The sequence below is a fragment of the Equus asinus genome, unplaced genomic scaffold, assembly GCF_041296235.1.
Source record: "Equus asinus isolate D_3611 breed Donkey unplaced genomic scaffold, EquAss-T2T_v2 contig_816, whole genome shotgun sequence".
In the NCBI taxonomy this organism is placed as follows: domain Eukaryota; kingdom Metazoa; phylum Chordata; class Mammalia; order Perissodactyla; family Equidae; genus Equus; species Equus asinus.
In genome coordinates this window covers 4,224,856-4,230,855 of record NW_027225534.1, presented here as the reverse complement: position 1 = coordinate 4,230,855, position 6,000 = coordinate 4,224,856, and positions in this window count along the sequence as shown.

Sequence of the window (6,000 nt, the reverse complement as noted above, 5' to 3'; positions counted from 1 at the left end):
GCCAGTGGAGCACACCCAGAGCAGAAGTTCTACTTGGGCCAGTTCAGGCCACCAACAAACTGCGTTTCACAGGCCTTGGTAAGAGATGTTCCCGGTAGGCTGTAAGAGCACTGGGCAACGCCAGATGTTTCTTAGCTTCCCGAAGAGCTGGAAGCAAGATGCTTTGGGGCCTCTCATCCCCTTTGCAAACAAGGCGGCCCTATGGGCCAGGCAGCTCTAGGCCAATGGAGCACACCCAGAGCAGAAGTTCTACTTCGGCCAGTTCAGGCCACCAACAAACTGCGTTTCACAGGCCTTGGCAAGAGATGTTCCCGGTAGGCTGTAAGAGCACTGGGCAACGCCAGATGTTTCTTAGCTTCCCGAAGAGCTGGAAGCAAGATGCTTTGGGGCCTCTCATCCCCTTTGCAAACAAGGCCGACCTTTGGGCCAGGCAGCTCTAGGCCAATGGAGCACACCCAGAGCAGAAGTTCTACTTCGGCCAGTTCAGGCCACCAACAAACTGCGTTTCACAGGCCTTGGCAAGAGATGTTCCCGGTAGGCTGTAAGAGCACTGGGCAGAGCCATTTGTTTCTTAGCTTCCCAAAGAGCTGGAATCAAGATGCTTTGGGGGCTCCCTGCCCCTTTGCCAACAAGGGCGACCTTTGGGCCTTTCAGCTTTAGGCCAATGGAGCACACCCAGAGCAGAAGTCCTACTTCAGCCAGATCAGGCCTGCCAAGGAACTGCGTTTCAGAGGCCTTTGTATGTGACGTTCCCGGTAGGCTGTGAGAGCACGGTGCAGAGCCAGTTGTTTCCTTGTTTCCCAAACAGCTGGAAGCAAGACGCTTTGGGGCCTCTCTGCCCCTTTGGAAACAAGGCAGCACGTTGGGTCTGGCAGCTCTAGGGCAATGGAGCACAACCAGAGCCGAAGTTCTACTTCTTCCAGATCAGGCCTGCCTAGACAGTGCGTTTCACAGGCCTTGATAAGAGATGTTCTCTTAGGCTATAAGAGCACTGGGCACAGCCAGTTGTTTCTTAGCTTCCCAAGAGGTGGAAGCAAGATGCTTTGGGGCCTCTCTCCCCCTTTGCAAACAAGGCATCCCTTTGGGCCTTTCAGCTCTAGGGCAATGGGGCACACCCAGAGCAGAAGTTCTACCTCAGCCAGATCAGGCCTGCCAAGAAACTGCTTTTCACTGGCCTTCGTAAGAGGTGTTCCCGGAAGGCTGTAAGAGTACCTGGCAGAGCGAGTTGTTTCTTAGCTTCAAAAACAGCTGGAAGCAACATGATTTGGGACCTCTCTCCCCCTTTGGAAACAAAGCAGCCTTTGTGCCTGGCAGCTCTAGGCCAAAGTAGCACACCCAGAGCACAAGTTCTACCTCAGCCAGATAAGGCCTGTCAAGAAGCTGCGTTTCACAGGCCTTTGTATGTGACGTTCCCGGTTGGTTTTGAGAGCACTGTGCAGAGCCAGTTGTTTTAGCTTCCCAGAGAGCAGGAAGCAAGATGCTTTGGGGCCTCTCTCACACTTTGGAAATAAAGGCAGCCCTTTGGGCCTGGCAGCCCTAGGCCAATGGAGTACACCCAGAGCAGAAGTTCTACCTCAGCCAGATCAGGCCTTCCAAGAAACTGCGTCTCACAGGCCTTTCTCTGTCACGTTGCCGGTAGGCTGTGAGAGCACTGTGCAGAGCCAGTTGTTTCTTAGCTTCCCAAAGATTTGGAAGCAAGATGCTTTGGGGACTCTCAGCCCCTTTGGAAACAAGGCGGCCCTTTGGGCCTGGCAGCTCTAGGCCAAAGTAGCACGCCCAGAGCAGGAGTTCTACTTCAGCCAGATCAGGCCTGCCAGGAAACTGCGTTTCACAGGCCTTGGTAAGAGATGTTCCCGGTAGGCTGTAAGAGCACTGGGCAGAGCCAGTTGTTTCTTACCTTCCTGAAAAGCTGGAAGCAAGATGCTTGGGACCCCTCTGCCCGTTTGGGAACAAGGCAGCCTTTTGGGTCGGGAAGCTCTAGGCCAATGGAGCACACGCAGAGCAGGAGTTCTACTTCAGCCTGATCAGGCCTGCAAAGAAACAGCGTTTGACAGGCCTTGGTAAGAGATGTTCCCGGTAGGTGTAAGAGCACTGGGCAGAGCCAGTTGTGTCTTAGCTTCGCAAAGACCGGGAAGCAAGATGCTTTGGGCCTCTCTGCCCCTTGGAAACAGGGCAGCACTTTGGGCCTGGCAGCTCTAGGGCAATGGAGCACACCCAGAGCCGGAGTTCTACTTCAGCCAGATGAGGCCTGCCAAGAAACTGCGTTTCACAGGCCTTTCAAAGACATGTTCCCGGTAGGCTGTAAGAGCACGGGGCAGAGCGAGTTGGTTCTTAGCTTCCCAGAGAGCTTCAAGCAAGATGCTTTGGGGCCTCTCTGCCCCTCTGGAAACAAGGCAGCACCTTGGGCCTGGCAGCTCTAGGGCAATGGAGCACACCCAGAGCAGAAGTTCTACTTCAGCCAAATCAGGCCTGCCAGGAAACGGCGTTTCACAGGCCTTGGTAAGAGATGTTCCCGGTAGGCTGTAAGAGCACTGGGCAACGCCAGATGTTTCTTAGCTTCCCGAAGAGCTGGAAGCGAGAAGCTTTGGTGCCACTCTCTCACTTTGGACTCAAGGTAGCCCTTTCGGGCAGGTAGATCCAGGCCAGTGGAGCACACCCAGAGCAGAAGTTCTACTTGGGCCAGTTCAGGCCACCAACAAACTGCGTTTCACAGGCCTTGGTAAGAGATGTTCCCGGTAGGCTGTAAGAGCACTGGGCAACGCCAGATGTTTCTTAGCTTCCCGAAGAGCTGGAAGCAAGATGCTTTGGGGCCTCTCATCCCCTTTGCAAACAAGGCCGACCTTTGGGCCAGGCAGCTCTAGGCCAATGGAGCACACCCAGAGCAGAAGTTCTACTTCGGCCAGTTCAGGCCACCAACAAACTGCGTTTCACAGGCCTTGGCAAGAGATGTTCCCGGTAGGCTGTAAGAGCACTGGGCAGAGCCATTTGTTTCTTACCTTCCCAAAGAGCTGGAAGCAAGATGCTTTGGGGGCTCCCTGCCCCTTTGCCAACAAGGGCGACCTTTGGGCCTTTCAGCTCTAGGCCAATGGAGCACACCCAGAGCAGAAGTCCTACTTCAGCCAGATCAGGCCTGCCAAGGAACTGCGTTTCAGAGGCCTTTGTATGTGACGTTCCCGGTAGGCTGTGAGAGCACGGTGCAGAGCCAGTTGTTTCCTTGTTTCCCAAACAGCTGGAAGCAAGACGCTTTGGGGCCTCTCTGCCCCTTTGGAAACAAGGCAGCACGTTGGGTCTGGCAGCTCTAGGGCAATGGAGCACAACCAGAGCCGAAGTTCTACTTCTTCCAGATCAGGCCTGCCTAGACAGTGCATTTCACAGGCCTTGATAAGAGATGTTCTCTTAGGCTATAAGAGCACTGGGCACAGCCAGTTGTTTCTTAGCTTCCCAAGAGGTGGAAGCAAGATGCTTTGGGGCCTCTCTCCCCCTTTGGAAACAAGGCAGCCCTTTGGGCCTTTCAGCTCTAGGGCAATGGAGCACACCCAGAGCAGAAGTTCTACCTCAGCCAGATCAGGCCTGCCAAGAAACTGCTTTTCACAGGCCTTCGTAAGAGGTGTTCCCGGAAGGCTGTAAGAGTACCTGGCAGAGCGAGTTGTTTCTTAGCTTCAAAAACAGCTGGAAGCAACATGATTTGGGGCCTCTCTCCCCCTTTGTAAACAAAGCAGCCTTTGTGCCTGGCAGCTCTAGGCCAAAGTAGCACACCCAGAGCACAAGTTCTACCTCAGCCAGATAAGGCCTGTCAAGAAGCTGCGTTTCACAGGCCTTTGTATGTGACGTTCCCGGTTGGTTTTGAGAGCACTGTGCAGAGCCAGTTGTTTTAGCTTCCCAGAGAGCAGGAAGCAAGATGCTTTGGGGCCTCTCTCACACTTTGGAAATAAAGGCAGCCCTTAGGGCCTTTCAGCTCTAGGCCAATGGAGTACACCCAGAGCAGAAGTTCTACCTCAGCCAGATCAGGCCTTCCAAGAAACTGCGTCTCACAGGCCTTTCTCTGTCACGTTGCCGGTAGGCTGTGAGAGCACTGTGCAGAGCCAGTTGTTTCTTAGCTTCCCAAAGATTTGGAAGCAAGATGCTTTGGGGACTCTCAGCCCCTTTGGAAACAAGGCGGCCCTTTGGGCCTGGCAGCTCTTGGCCAAAGTAGCACGCCCAGAGCCGGAGTTCTACTTCAGCCAGATCAGGCCTGCCAGGAAACTGCGTTTCACAGGCCTTGGTAAGAGATGTTCCCGGTAGGCTGTAAGAGCACTGGGCAGAGCCAGTTGTTTCTTACCTTCCTGAAAAGCTGGAAGCAAGATGCTTGGGACCCCTCTGCCCGTTTGGGAACAAGGCAGCCTTTTGGGTCGGGAAGCTCTAGGCCAATGGAGCACACGCAGAGCAGGAGTTCTACTTCAGCCTGATCAGGCCTGCAAAGAAACAGCGTTTGACAGGCCTTGGTAAGAGATGTTCCCGGTAGGTGTAAGAGCACTGGGCAGAGCCAGTTGTGTCTTAGCTTCGCAAAGACCGGGAAGCAAGATGCTTTGGGCCTCTCTGCCCCTTGGAAACAGGGCAGCACTTTGGGCCTGGCAGCCCTAGGGCAATGGAGCACACCCAGAGCCGGAGTTCTACTTCAGCCAGATGAGGCCTGCCAAGAAACTGCGTTTCACAGGCCTTTCAAAGACATGTTCCCGGTAGGCTGTAAGAGCACGGGGCAGAGCGATTTGGTTCTTAGCTTCCCAGAGAGCCGGAAGCAAGATGCTTTGGGGCCTCTCTGCCCCTTTGGAAACAAGGCAGCACCTTGGGCCTGGCAGCTCTAGGGCAATGGAGCACACCCAGAGCAGAAGTTCTACTTCAGCCAAATCAGGCCTGCCAGGAAACGGCGTTTCACAGGCCTTGGTAAGAGATGTTCCCGGTAGGCTGTAAGAGCACTGGGCAACGCCAGATGTTTCTTAGCTTCCCGAAGAGCTGGAAGCGAGAAGCTTTGGTGCCACTCTCTCACTTTGGACTCAAGGCAGCCCTTTGGGGCAGGTAGATCTAGGCCAGTGGAGCACACCCAGAGCAGAAGTTCTACTTCGGCCAGTTCAGGCCACCAACAAACTGCGTTTCACAGGCCTTGGTAAGAGATGTTCCCGGTAGGCTGTAAGAGCACTGGGCAACGCCAGATGTTTCTTAGCTTCCCGAAGAGCTGGAAGCAAGATGCTTTGGGGCCTCTCATCCCCTTTGCAAACAAGGCCGACCTTTGGGCCAGGCAGCTCTAGGCCAATGGAGCACACCCAGAGCAGAAGTTCTACCTCAGCCAGATAAGGCCTGCCAAGAAACTGCGTTTCAAAGGCTTTGGTAAGAGATGTTCCCGGTACTCTGTTAGAGCACTGGGCAGAGCCATTTGTTTCTTAGCTTCCCAAAGAGCTGGAAGCAAGATGCTTTGGGGGCTCCCTGCCCCTTTGCCAACAAGGGCGACCTTTGGGCCTTTCAGCTCTAGGCCAATGGAGCACACCCAGAGCAGAAGTCCTACTTCAGCCAGATCAGGCCTGCCAAGGAACTGCGTTTCAGAGGCCTTTGTATGTGACGTTCCCGGTAGGCTGTGAGAGCACGGTGCAGAGCCAGTTGTTTCCTTGTTTCCCAAACAGCTGGAAGCAAGACGCTTTGGGGCCTCTATGCCCCTTTGGAAACAAGGCAGCACGTTGGGTCTGGCAGCTCTAGGGCAATGAAGCACAACCAGAGCCGAAGTTCTACTTCTTCCAGATCAGGCCTGCCTAGACAGTGCATTTCACAGGCCTTGATAAGAGATGTTCTCTTAGGCTATAAGAGCACTGGGCACAGCCAGTTGTTTCTTAGCTTCCCAAGAGGTGGAAGCAAGATGCTTTGGGGCCTCTCTCCCCCTTTGGAAACAAGGCAGCCCTTTGGGCCTTTCAGCTCTAGGGCAATGGAGCACACCCAGAGCAGAAGTTCTACCTCAGCCAGATCAGGCCTGCCAAG